Here is a 14,354-nt window from a genome sequence, read left to right as displayed (position 1 = left end):
TTTGTCCCCTTCACCGTCAGGCCCGACTACCTGAAGGTGCTGGGGATCTGGTTCAGGGGACCCCTGGCTTGCACCAAGAACTGGGAGGAGCGGGTCGCCAAGGCCAAACAGAAGCTTGGCATGTGGGTGGGGTGCTCCCTCTCCATAACTGGCAGGAACCTGGTGATAAGGTGTGAGGTTATGTTGCTCCACCTGGTCAGGATCTGCCCCATTCCCCGCCGATCTTCCGTCACAGTCACCAGAGCTATCTTCCACTTTGTCTGGAGGTCCAAGTTAGAATGCGTCTGTAGGGACACCGTGTACAAGCCCCCAGACAAAGGGATGAAGGGAGTCCCAATGCCGCTCTGTTCCTAATGGCCACTTTTGTGTGTGGCTGACTTATGATGTGTATAGAGCCACAGTATGCAACACCAAGTGTCACCGCTGTCCATAAGAACATATGCAATTTGAGCAGGATTAGGCCATACTGCCACTCGAGCCTGCTCCGCCATTCAATAGATCATGGCTGATCTTCGACCTCAAACCCACTTTCCCGCCCCATCCAAATATCCCTTGATTCACCGAGAGTCCAAAAGTCTATCGATCTCAGCCTTGAACATATTCAATGATTCAGCCTCCACCGCCCTCTGGGGCAGAAAATTCCAAAAATTTACAACCCTCTCAGTGAAGAAATTCCTCTTCATCTCATTCTTAAATGGCCGACACTTTATCCTGAGATTAGGCCCCATAGTTCGAGACTCTCTAGCCAGGGAAACAATCTCTCACATCTACCATCAAGCCCCCTTATAATCTTAAATGTCTCATTAAGATCACCTCTCATTCTTCTAAACTCCAGAGAGAATAGGCCCATTCTACTCAACCTCTCCTCATTGGACATCCCTCTCATCCCACGAATCAATCTAGTGAACGTTGGTTGCACCGCCTCCAAAGCAAGTATATCCTTCCGTAGATAAGGAGACCAAAACTGTACACATTTCTCCAAGTGAGGTCTCACAAAAGCCCTGTTCAATTGTAGTAAGACTTCCTTACTCTTGTGCTCCAACCTCCGTGCAATAAAGGCCAACATGCCATTTGCTTTCCTAATTGCCTGCTGCACCTGCACACAAACTTTTTATGTTTCTTGTACAAAAACACCCAAGTATCTCTGAACACCAACATTTAATAGTTTCTCACTTTTTAAAACTATTCTGTTTTTCGATTTTTCCTACCAAAGTGAATAACCTCACATTTCACCACATTATACTCCATCTGCCACCTTCTCGCCCACTCACCTAACCTGTCTGTATCCTCTTGCAGACTCTTTGCGTCCTCCTCACGGCTTAATTTCCCATCTAACTTTGCATCGTCAGTAAACTTGGATATATTACACTCGGTCCCTTCATCTATATCTTTAATAAAGATTGTAAATAGCTGAGGCCCAAGCACTGATCCTTGCGGCACCACACTAGTTATATCCTGCCAACCCGAGAATGACCCAACGCACTGTGAAGGCTGGAGCTGGCCGAACAGATTCAGCACGTCCGTCCAGCTGGACCTTACCCCACCACCTGTTCCTGAGGAGGAATCCTTTCGACCATCAGATGGTGGTTATTAAGGAACGTTCCAGGAGTCCTGCAAGGAAAGGAGAGTGCGGATCCGATCGTGCAATTCCCCGACCAGACGGTCGATGCGGTTTGGCAGAACGTCTCATCGCCAGAAGTGACCAACAGGCACCAGGGTGTAGCCTGGATCGTGGTGAGAAGGCCTTCCCAGTGCAGTCCTTCCAAAACTCACGGAATCTCAGCACCACCGGGAGCTGCCCTCAAGGCTGCAGCGGGGACGAGACCGTTGTCCACCTCCTGATGGACTAACCCTCCCTGCAGAACGTGTGGAGCGAGATGCGTTGGTATCTGTCCGGGTTCATCCTCAACACTTCAGTAACACAGGATGCTGTGCTCTTCGGGACGCACACCAGGACAGATATCAACTGCTGCTGGAAGACCATCAACTCGGTGAAGGAGGCCCTTTGGTCCCGCCAAAACCTGCTGGTCTTCCAGCTGAAGGAGCTGTCCACGACTGAGTGCTGCCGACTGGCACACTCCAAGGTCCAGGAATACGTCCTGAGGGATGTAATGAAGCGAGGTGCGGCCTGCATAAAGGCTCGATGGGGAAAGGCCACCCTGTAAGGCAATTTCACCAAGCATTGTACAGAATATATTAGAAGATATGTACTGTGTTTTGAATTGTAATAATGAGGTCATAGTGTGTACGATCTGTATTGTATTGTTCTGAACGGTAATCGTGACATTTACATTGAAATGTGTGTATCCTTAAATTTTATGATATAAAGTGTATTTTGAAATGTCAATAAAATCTTGGGGTACAAATGCATCAATCACTTAAAGTCGCGATGCAGGTTATAAAATGTAAATCAAGCACTGGGGTTCAAATCTAGAGGGTTAGAAATGATAAGCAAATAAGTTACGTTAAACTTGTATGGAGCGTTGGTTAGGCCACACTTGGAGTATTGTGCACAGTATGGTCTCCATATTATAGGAAGGATATAGAGGCAATGGAGAGGGTGCAAAATAGATTCACGAGGACGATACCAGAACTGAGAGGACATCCTTATCAGGAAAGGCTGAACAGGCTGAGACTCTTTTTCTCTTGAAAAGGGAAGACTGAGGGGTGACCTGATAGATGTCTTTAAGATAATGATATGGTTTGGTAGGACAGGCGTAGAGAAAATGTTTCCACTTGTGAGGGAGTCCAAAAATTGAGGGAATAAATAACAGATAGTCACTGATAAATCGATAGGGAATTCAGATGAAACTTAATTACCCAGAGTGCTAAGAATTTGGAACGCACTACCACAATGAGTAGTTGAAGCAAATAACGTCGATGCATTTAAGGGGAAGCTCGATAAGCACATGACTGTGAAAGGAATTGGGTATCCTGATCGGGTTGGATAAAGTATGGAGGGAGGAGTCTCGTATGGAGCATAAATGCTGGCACAAATCAGTTGGGCCGAATGGCCTGCTTCTGTGCTGTAGTTTCGAAGTAACTCCATGTAACCAAACGTACTAATTTGAGGGTGGTGTAAGTGCAGAGGGAACTGGTGGCGCATATTCACAAATCTTTGATGGTGGCAGGGCAAGTTGATAAGGCGGTTAAGACAGATATGGGATGCATGGGTTTTTAAAGAGGGGCATAGATTGCACAAATAGGGAAGACATGTTAAATCTTTACCAAAGACTGTTTAGGCCTCAGCTGGAGTATTGTGTACAACAATGGGCACCACACTTTAAGAAGGATGTCAAGGCATTGGAGAGGGTACAGATGAGACTTACCAGGGTGATGCCAGGGATGAGGGACTTCAGTTATGTGGAGGCATTGGAGAAGCTGGGATTGTTCTCCTTAGATCAGAGAATGTTAAGGGGAGACCATTAGTGGTGTTCAAAATAATGAGGCGTTTTTGTAGAGCAAATAGTGGAAACTGCATACTCTGGCAACTGGATTGGGAACCAGAGGTCATAGGTTTAAAATAATTGGCAAAACAATTAGAGGGTAAATGAGGAGCATATTTTTCACACAGAGGGTTGTTTAGCACAGCCTGAGAGGATGGAGTCCCTTTTAAAGGCTGTCTTCGTGTCAGAGACTCAAAATTCATACTTTTACTGGGAAGCTGCAGGGACAGAGTGAAACGAGTCTGCTTGTGTCCCTGGATTCAATGCACCATGTGGAGAAATCTGTAAAATGTAGAATTGAATCGGCAGGATTGAACATGGTCAATACAAATATATGAAGACTGTAAATGAAGCCGCTCATTGTTGTTGGACCAGTCCTTTCTGAGCACAGCTTTTAACTTTATTCCTGAGAGACGTCTCATTAAGACAAGGTTCTGAACTTTGAGATGTTTGTGATATATCCACGTCATCATTTACATGGAGGCAAAGCTGCTGATGTAATGTGTTTGTTCAAATGACTGTAACTAATAGCAATGATCAGGGGTATAACCGTGTCAGTGGAGATTTACCCCCTGTATAAATCAGGGATCGCTGTAATGAATCCGCACAGACTGCCTGCCGGAGCTGTGATTTCCAGGCCAACAGAAGTCACTGCTTCTCACAAAAATGGGATATTCATTAATCTATCAGATAGAATGCATTTATTATCCTGTTCTTGCAGCCGTTGGAGTTCCAGGTAAGCAATTATCTCAGCTGTTCAAGGTGTATATCGGTATTAATTCTGCTGCTGCACTTAGCACTCTTTTTTCTCCCATCACGTATTACACAGTGGACTGTTCTGTCATAATTCACTGCTCTTTTGGTCTTGTTGCAGGTGCATTGCATGTGTTAGGATAGTTTTTTTATCCAACCCTGGCATTGCTACTGGATTATGTTCTGTACTGAATGTATTGGAGTCAGATGTCTGGGCTAAGAGCTTGTAAAGCTTGTGGAGCTAACTTGCCCTGGGATATTTATTCATTAATGTGTTTTCAGTGATTGATAATGAGACAGCTCACTATCTCAGTGTTACACGGAGACAGCGCAATGTCTTCCCTCCACAATAAAATGGTTCAGTTTAACTGGGATTTCAATGTATTTATTGGTTATCACTGTTGTGAAATATTATTTCATCGTGTGTGTATCTGAAGCTGCTCCAGAGGTCTGGTTACTGAACTGAGTTTGCTGCTGATTCTTTCACATCTCCTTCTCTGCTTCACTGTGGATGAATTCACTGTAAAATGCAATGTTTTACGTTGTGCTGCATCAGTTTGCACTTTATCTGTTGGAATCAGGAGCACTTCTATTGATCAGCAGAATATAAGTAGGAACGGTGATGTTGATGTTTTGTTAATTGAACAATGCCTCCGTCTAACGCTGTACTTTTTAATTACAGGAGAAGGAATTTCATTTATTGTGAGTTGCATCTGGATGAGGCATTCGATTCTGTTAATTCCATGCATCGTAGATGAATTGAAGAGTGTAGGTGAACAGATGGATACTTGGATGATCTGTGGAAACATTAAACTGTTCACAGAGACTTCACCATTCAACAAACTGACACTGAGAATAGAATCGTAGGAACACGGGGCTGGTGAAGAGAAAGCAGACGCAGGATGTTAGGATTTACTCGGATGTGAAAAGGGTCATTTCGAAAGAGAGTAGAGAGAGTGCGGAGAGATAGAGAGGAGTGTTGGAGAACGCGACTGAGAAGCAAAACGAGAGACAGGAGAAGGGACGAGAGAAAGAGAGAGACACACAAAGAGAGAAACACACAGAGAACGACAGAGGGAAACAGGTAGGAAGAGAGAAGGAGATAGAGGCAGAGACGGAGAGAGAGCAGCAGCGGTGTGAATAATTCATCAGGCTGAACTGCTGAAACATCCATTACAATTATGAAGAGGAAAGGTGACTTGAAGGTGTTATTTGGATATTGTCAGATTGTGAGAGTTTTATTGTATTCACTCCGGGTGTGTTTATCACTATCAGGTACTCAGCCTGTTTATTTGAATGTTCCTTTTACTTGTTCACTGAATGGATACATGAATACACTTGCAATGTTTTTAAAGAATAAGATCAGTGATTTTTTTTACGAATTGAATTATTAGGAAAATATATTTTAGAAGCTACGTGTCAGGTTTATTCAATAAAGAACGAGGCGAATTTAATTCATGAATTTTAATTTAATTTTAATTGAATCTGAAAAGTAAATTTTTTGAACACATTTTGTACCGATCGAGCTGTTCCCTGACACCAATAACTACAGAAATCAATGGTTGAATTTATTGATTGGATTGTGTTACTGGGACCTATAGATTAGATTCCCTCTCACACTCTGCTATCGTCTCTCCCTGTGAATCCTCGTCTCTCCTCCAACTGCATTGAATCCTCTGTCCGCTCATCCGCTGATTTAGTTTATCCGCTTTCCTAAACTATTTGCTCCTGACTCCCCTCAAGCTCCTACATGTACTTTTCCTTGTCTCCCTCCAAATCTCCCTCACTGGCTCGGCCTCCAGCTGCCTGTTCCAATCCGATCCAATGTCGAAAGCTCACCAGCACGGATGTCGGTCTTTCCCGTTTTGTGCCAGCCCCTGTCGGCTCTCTTCACTCACAGCAACAGAACAGCAGCGCCTCCTCCTATCCCCTCACCTGTTCGACCATCACTTACATTCCCGTCCATCTGGAGCCCAAATCCGGATTTAATTGGCTCAGTAAAAATCCTTCGCCTTCCCCGCAGGAACTGCGCCCTCGCTCAGCCCTTCCACTTGATCCGTTCCTCACTTCATTCACTTTCTGTATCAATTTCCCAATTCATTCATGATAATTGTTTTCAAAAACATTTCTCCGCCCGAAAACGCTGTCCGCGTCTGTGAATCAATTTCCACCGTTTGATGCAGCAACAAAGCTGGAAATTTCACCCCAGATCCTCTCAAACTGCTGCTTTCGCTCCAGGTCTGATCAATAATTTATCTGCTTCCGTTTCTCTCTCTTACAGTTAACTTGGTGGCGATTGTGATCCTGTACCGAGGAAAGTGCGGACTCTCCAAATGTATCACTCGTTACCTGGTGGGAATGGCGGCGGCGGATCTCCTGGTCGTTATCTCTGATGTCATAATGTGGCGCATTGTTGAGATGTATTTCCCAGTTTCATCCTTGACCTTTACCCCCGTGTGCCGTCTTATTCTCATCCTGATTTCAGCAGCCACAGCGGCCTCTGTCTGGTTCACAGTGGTTTTCACCTTTGATCGATTTATGGCCATTTGTTGTCAGAAACTGAAAACAAAATATTGCACCGAGAAAACGGCGGTTGCTGTTATCGGGGTGGTGAGTGCGCTGAGCTGTTTACTAAACATTCCCTGGTATTTTGCTTTTGACCCGGAATATATAATGGACAATGTACCCCGGGGTTGTGTCTTGAAACCGACCTTTTTCACTTCACCCACATGGGCAGCGTTTGACTTGTTTAATATTGTTTTAATGCCTTGTCTCCCATTCATTCTGATTTTGCTGTTCAATGTTCTCACCACCAGGCACATTTTAGCGGCCAGCAGAGTCCGCAGGGGACTCCGGGGTCGCAGCAATGGAGAGAATCGCAAGGATCCAGAGATGGAGAACCGAAGGAAATCTATAATTTTACTCTTCAGTATATCAGGCAGTTTTATATTGTTATGGAGTACACTCGTTTTCTATGTTATGTCTCTGCAAACAAACACCCAGTTCGCTAACGCCAGTGACATTAAGGCAGCCGGATTCATGCTTCAGCTTCTCAGTTCTTGCACCAACACGTGTATTTATGCTGTGACTCAGACTAAATTTAGAGCGGAGCTGAAGAACGGGGTGAAATACCCACTGAATCTAATTGTTACATTAGTTAAATCATAGAAAGTCTGAAGACATTTCATCCGTAATTGAATAAAAGTCAGTGAAAGTAGGTTTTCACGTTTGGTGGTGGTGTGAGACGGGCGGTATCGGATCGGGCGCCCGTTACTCACCGCATCTGATTTTACTATCCATTGACATCAATGAGTTCACTAAAGTAACTGATATTAATACAATACTTTAAATAAATTTGGAAATAACAGACAGGAATTATATTTTATCAAACAAATGTGCTATTGTGAAATGATACAAGATGTGATTCTAACATGAAATGGATTGCTGTTATGAGCCTGGAAATAATATGATTTCAATATTAAATGTTTAATTCTGAAATGAATAAAATTAAATCCTCCTTTTCGGTTGATGATTATTTCCCATCACACACACTGCCCGGTGGGATGGACTGAGGGTGAGCTGTCAGGGTCAGACAGCGTCCTGTTCACTGGGACATTTGTTATGACCAGAACAGAATAATAATGGACCAACAACCGGACCGTTATAAACTGGTAAAATATTAATGTAATTTCAAACTCTGTAGAAACATAGAAAATACGAGCAGGATTAGACCATTCGGCTCTTTGAGCCCGCTTCGCCATTCAATGTGATTATGGCTGATCCTCTATCCCAATAACATATTCCTGCTCTCTCCGCATATCCCTTGATGCCTTCTGTGTCGAGAAATCGATCTATCTCATTTTAAAATATATTCAGTGACTTGGCCTTCTGTGGTAGAGAATTCAAAATGTTCACCACTCTCTGAGTGAAGAAATTTCTCCTCATCTCAGTTTTAAATGTCCTTCCCCGTATCCTGAGACTGTGGCACTTAGTTATTGACCCCCCAGCCAGGGGAAACGTCCTCCCTGCATCCAGTCTATCTAGCCCTGTCAGAATGTTGTATGTTTCAATGAGATCCCCTCTCATTCTTCTAAACTCGAGTGAATACAGGCCGAGTCAACCCAATCTCTCCTCATACGACAGTCCTGCCATCCCAGGGATCAATCTGGTGAACCTTCGCTGCACTCCCTCTGTGGCAAGTATATCATTTCTTAGTAAGGATACCAAAACTGCGCATAATACTCCAGGTGTGTTCTCACTAAGGCCCTGTATAACTGCAGTGGGGAGTTCCGGAGATCGTGTCCTCTCTGAGTTGCTTTTCAGAAATGTTTACTCAATGAGACATGAGGCTGGGCCTGGTTACACAGAGCTATAAGGAAACCTCCTGATACATTTCTGAGATGATCAGGGGTCGGGAGATCTATCACAGCAGCAACAGGCCAAGGAAAGCTCTCCGTCTCCTCCTTGCCCCAGCAAATATAAGTTGAAAAGAAACTTCTCAGTGTTCTGGACCACTCAATGCCCATCGAAAGGGCGGCTCCTCCACCCATCTGCAATCAACATTAAATGGTGCCCCATGTACGTCATAATTGTCTGATTTCCATAGTAAACTTGGCTTGACGGAAGCAGGCAGGTGTTGCTCTGGCCGCTCTTCTCAGGACCCTACCCACGATGGTGGAGGCAGGAACGCCTGCATTAAAGGGACGGTAAGTGGCCTGACACCATTTACTGTGCTCTACCACCCCATTTCCTCCAGGCGGGGATACTGGAAATCGGCCATACCTTTCCTGACCTCCGCCCAAGTATCAATCTTCGAAGCCCACAAGCGGGTCCATTGTCTCAAACTGCACCGGTTCACAACACGTGGAGGGAAATGTTCACCATCGCAGGGGGCTGAACCGGTAGAACGGATCACCCGCCCCTTATAGAACCGGCCCGATTTTAATTTCTGCTCCGTCAGTTTACCGCCCAAGCAGTGAAGGTGAATTTACCTCCCACATCTCTGACCCCAAGGTTCGACAGGTGTGTGAAAGACATCAGACAGTATTTGCTAAACACTGACATGAATGTGTGCGAATGGATCCGTGTATTCAGGTAAAAGGCGATAACCCCCCTTCATAGAAACAGGACTCGTATCAGGGAGAGGCATTGGAGAGTTTGCGTGCGATAATAATATGTTTAGAGCAACAAGGGTGTTCAGGGAAATTATGGTCTGTCAGAGGGTAACGCTGCTCTGCGGCTCGAATCTAAATCCACTAGATCTTGGTGTGCAACAGAAAATTACAGTCAATTAAACAAATATACTCCAACAGTGCGTCCTATTGTGGCCTCATACCCAGAGATGTTAGCCAAACTGATCCATCGTTCTCACGGGTATTCAGTGACAGATATCTCGAACGGTCCATCGGTCTCACTGGTATTCAGTGACAGATATCTCGAACCGGTTCTGGAAACTCCCGCTCCACCCCGATTCACAGTATAAATTCACCTTTACATTCGAAGGGCAGCAGTTCACTTGGACCGTCCTCCCTCAAGGTTCCCACAACAGCCCCGCTATTTTCCCTGCTCACATAATTGGGCTGTGAATCACAGGCTGTAGTTCAATATGTGGATGAAATCCTAATACATATCGAAACGTGGGAAGAGCACCTGCGAATGGTGAGTGAGATTTTCCATCAGCTGTAATCCTCTGGACTGAAGGTCAATGTTACTAAGCTGCAGTTGATGAAACCGCAGGTAAAATTACTTGGTGTCATCCGAGAGGCCGTGTCCCGGTCTGTGGACCAGGATAAAGTCAAGGTTATTACCTCCTGACCACGGCCCACCGATGAGACCTCCCGAAGATTGTTTCTGGATATGACAGGATTTTGTGGGGATTTTATCTCTGACTATACAGAAATTGTTGCTCGTCTATATGGACTACTTCGGGAGGGAGTTGAAAGGCAGTGGACAGAGAGCCACACTAATATCATCAGCACACTTCATACGAGTCTTGCTACTGGTCCGATGCTTACCCACCTCCCATTATGCCAAGAACTGTGCCCTACACCCCATTTCCCCATCAGAGAGCCACGTGGCCATGTTTGGGCGGATCAATCATGCTAAGGGCAATCCCATTAATTTTGCATCGACTCGTCTCCTGGGAGCTGAGCTGAACTACACAGGATGAGAGAGGCAGGTACTCCTATTGTATTGCGCCCACTCTAAGTTGCTACACATCATTGGAAATCAAAAGATTAATGTTTAAACCCATGACAGCCCAGGGCTTTTTCTAACAAAAGGCCGAATTAAAGAGGGAAATGTGTCTCGTGGCCGAGTCACTGATTGGCTGCCTTGTCCACCGAATCCCTCGAGGTCTCACCAGCAGAAGATGTTTGGAGAATTTTTACTGCCCCGGATCCAAAAAGATTTAAATCTCATCGAAATTAGTCAAACTCCTAATTTGAGCCAAGATCTTTATATAAAGGGGTGGTTCAAGGGAACTTCAGATGAGTGCAAATTGACCCCCCCTCCAGCATCAGGCCGTTCTCACGTCTCGCAATTCAGTCACTCCACTGCCCGTCTCCGCACCTCTCCGCCCTCAGACCCTCCCCCTCCCCCATCAGTCCATTCTCCCGTCACAATCTTCAGTCCCTGCCCTCCCCGTCTCCACAACTGTCCGCCCTCAGACGCTCCCACTCTCACACCAGTCCCTTCTCCAGTCTCCCCCTTCAGTACCCCCCTCCGTCTCCCCAACTCTCCGCCCTCAGACGCTCCCTGCCGTGTCTCACTACCTCTACGCCATCAGACGCTCCAACTGCCCCATCAGTCCCTTCTCCCGTCTCCCACTTCAGTCCCTCCTGTCCCCGCCTCCCCTACTTTCCGCCCTCAGACATTATTCTCCCCCATCAGTCCCTCCTCCAGTCTCCCCAGCTCTCGTCGCTCGGACCCTCCCCTCAATCAGACCCTTCTCCCATCTCGTCCATCAGCCCGTTCGCCCGATTCCCCATCTCTCCGCCTTTACACCATCCAACTACCCCATCAGTCCCTTCTCCCGTCTCCCATTTCAGTCCCTCCCCTCCCCATCTCCCCACCTCTCCGCCCTCAGACCCTCCACTTACCCCATCAGTCCCTTCTCCCGTCTCCCCCTTCAGTCCCTCCACTCTCCGTCTCCCCACTTCCCCGCCCCTCCCACGCCACCATCCGATCCTTCTCCCGGCTCACCCTTCAGTCCCTAACCTCCCCGTCTCCCCACCTCTCTGCCCTTAGACCCTCCCCCTCCCCCATAGGTCCCTTCTACTGTCTCCTCCTTGAGTCACTCTCCTCTCCGTCTCCCAACCTCCCGCCCTCAGACCCTCCCACTACCCCTTCAGTACCTTCTTCCATCTCCCACTTCAGTCACTCCCCTCCGCGACTCCCCATTTCTCCACCCTCAGATCCTTCCACTCCTCAATCAGTCCCTTCTACCGTCTCCCGCTTCGGTCCCTCTCCTCTCCGTCTCTCCAACTCTCCGCACTCAGACCCTCCCAATCCCACATCAGTCCCTTCTCCCGTCTCCCGCATCTATCCCTCATCCAGTCTCCTCAGCTCTCCTCCCTCAGACCCTCCCCCTCCACCATCAGCCCCTTCTCCCGTCTCGTCCAACAGTCCCTTCGCCCGTCTCCCCATCTCTTTACCATCACATTATCTCACACCCCCATCAGTCCCTTCTCCCGTCTCCCCCTCCATTCCCTCCCCTCTCCGTCTCCCCACCTCCCGGCCCTCAGACCCTCCCACTCCCCCATCAGGCCCTTCTCCCGTCTCCCCCATCAGTCCCTCCTCCTGTCTCCCCACCTCTCGTCCCTCAGACCCACCCACTCCATCAGTCCCTTCGCCCGTCTCTGCATCTCTCCACCCTTACACCATCCGACTACCACATCAGTCCCTTCTCCCGTCTCCCCATTCAGTTCATCCCCTCCCAGTCTCCTGACCTCTCCGCCCTCTGCGTCTCTCCCTCTCCCATCAGTTCCTTCTCTCGTCTCCCCCTTCAGTCCCTGCGCTGCCCGTCTGCCCACCTCTCCGCCCTCTGACTCTCCCCCTCCCCCAGCAGTCCCTTCTCCGGTCTCCCCACCTCTCCGCCCTCGGACCCTCCCCCTTCTCCATCAATCACTTCTCCCGTCTCCCCCTTCAGCCCTTTCCCCCACATCTTCCCAACGCTCCGCCCTCAGACCCTCCCATCCCCCATCACTCACTCTCTCGTCTCCCCCTCAGTCCCTCCGTCCGTCTCCCGATTCAGTCCCTCCCCTTCCCGTCTCACCACGTCTTTGCCTTTAGTCCCTCCCCTCCGGCATCAGTCCATTCTCCCGTCTCGCACTCCAATGCCCGTCTCCCCACCTCTCCGCCCTCCGACCCTCCACCTCACCCATCAGTCCCATCACCTGTCTCGCCCATCAGTCCCGTCTCCCGTCTCCCCCTTCAGACCCTCCCCTCTCCGTCTGCCCACCTCTCCGCCGTCAGACCCTGCACCTCACCCATCAGTCCATTCACTCGTCTCGTCCATCAGTCCCTTCTCCCGTCTTCCCCTTCAGTCCCTCTCCACCCCGTCTCCCCACCTCTCCGCCGTCAGACCATCCAACTCCCCCATCATTCCCTTCTCCCATCTCCCCACCTCTCCGCCCTCAGACCCTCCATCTCACCCATCAGTCCCGTCTCCCCCTTCAGTCCCTCCCCTCCTCGTCTCCCCACCTCTCCACCCTCAGACCCTCCGATCCCCCATCAGTACCTTCTCCCATGTCCTCCTCAGACCCATCCCTCCTCATCTCCCCACTTCTCCTCCCTCAGTCCCTCCCCTTCCTGTCTCGCCACATCACCACCCTCAAACGCTCTCCCACACCCATCAGTCCCTTCTCCCGTCTCCGCCTCAGTCCCTCCCCTCCCCGTCTCCTAAAATCTCGACCCTCAAACACTCTCCCTCCCGCATCAGTCCATTCTCCCGTCTCCTCATTGATCCATCCCCTCTCCGTCTCCCCAACTCTCGGCCCTCAAACCCTCTCCCACCTCCGTCAGTCCCTTCTCTCGTCTCCCACTTCAGTCTCCCCCCTCCGCGTCTCCCACTTCCCACCCTCAGACCAGCCCACTCCTCCATTAGTCCCTTTTCCCGTCTCCCACTTCAGTCCCTCCACCTCTCCGCCCTCAATCCCTCCCACCTGCCATGATGTTCCAAGTCACGCTTTTTGCAGTTACATCGGCTGGAGATTGGGTCCCTCCGTACCGGGGTCACGGTGCCTCCGTCCCGGGGTCGCAGCCCCATTAAAGCTTGGTGCGGGCCCTCCCTCTGTCGGTCTCGCCCCCGCCCACAGAAGCGACCGCCCGCCCGCCGGCCCGAGGCCGCCATCATCCTCCTCCCAGTGCCGGCCTGTTGCGAAGGGAACGCGGCAGAGGGACCGCTCGGCGAATGCGCCGCGTCCCGAGGGCAGGAGCGGCACGTACGCGTCGTGACGTCAACGCGCAATGGGGAATGACGCTGACGCGTGTCTCTTGATGGGAGGAGTCAACACTGGAAGAGAGGGGAGGGAGGTGAGAGCTGTCAATCAAAGGGCCCGGAGTCAGCGCTCACTGCGCACAGGGTTTGGAGAATTCGATTAAAAATTCAAAATCTGCAACAATTACATAAAAGTAGACATGTACAAAAAAGGATAAAGAATTGCAAATGCAATAACGTGAATTAAAAATAGAAATGTCCAAACTCACTTCAGGCTAATGGTCTGGGTCCTCCTGCCACTATAAGTCTTCTCTATCTGGGTCATAGGATGAGCAGAATGCTTTAATGTAACGTTTTAATGCAGAGGGTGCTGGATGTATGGAATGAACCAGCGAAGGAGGCAGTGGGGCCTGATTGTATCAGCAAATTCCAGGGAGTTGACTGTACCTGATCGGGAACCTTGGGATGTGATTGTCTAGAAATTGTGATCTTGAAAATTATTTCTGTACACGTTCAGTAACGCTTAGTAACTTGACACACAAACCTCTTTTTTCCTCGACACTCCCTAGTTCCTCACCATTAACAAATAACTGTTATCTCTCTTTCTTTATGTACTGTGTACAGTTCTGGTCACCACATTACAGGAAGGAAGTGATTGCACTAGAGAATGTACAGAGGAGATTTACGAGGACTTTGCCAGGACTGGAGAATTTTAG

The sequence above is a fragment of the Heptranchias perlo genome, unplaced genomic scaffold, assembly GCF_035084215.1.
Source record: "Heptranchias perlo isolate sHepPer1 unplaced genomic scaffold, sHepPer1.hap1 HAP1_SCAFFOLD_43, whole genome shotgun sequence".
In the NCBI taxonomy this organism is placed as follows: domain Eukaryota; kingdom Metazoa; phylum Chordata; class Chondrichthyes; order Hexanchiformes; family Hexanchidae; genus Heptranchias; species Heptranchias perlo.
The sequence above is the reverse complement of the archived record's forward strand: the minus strand, read 5'-3'. Positions refer to the sequence as shown.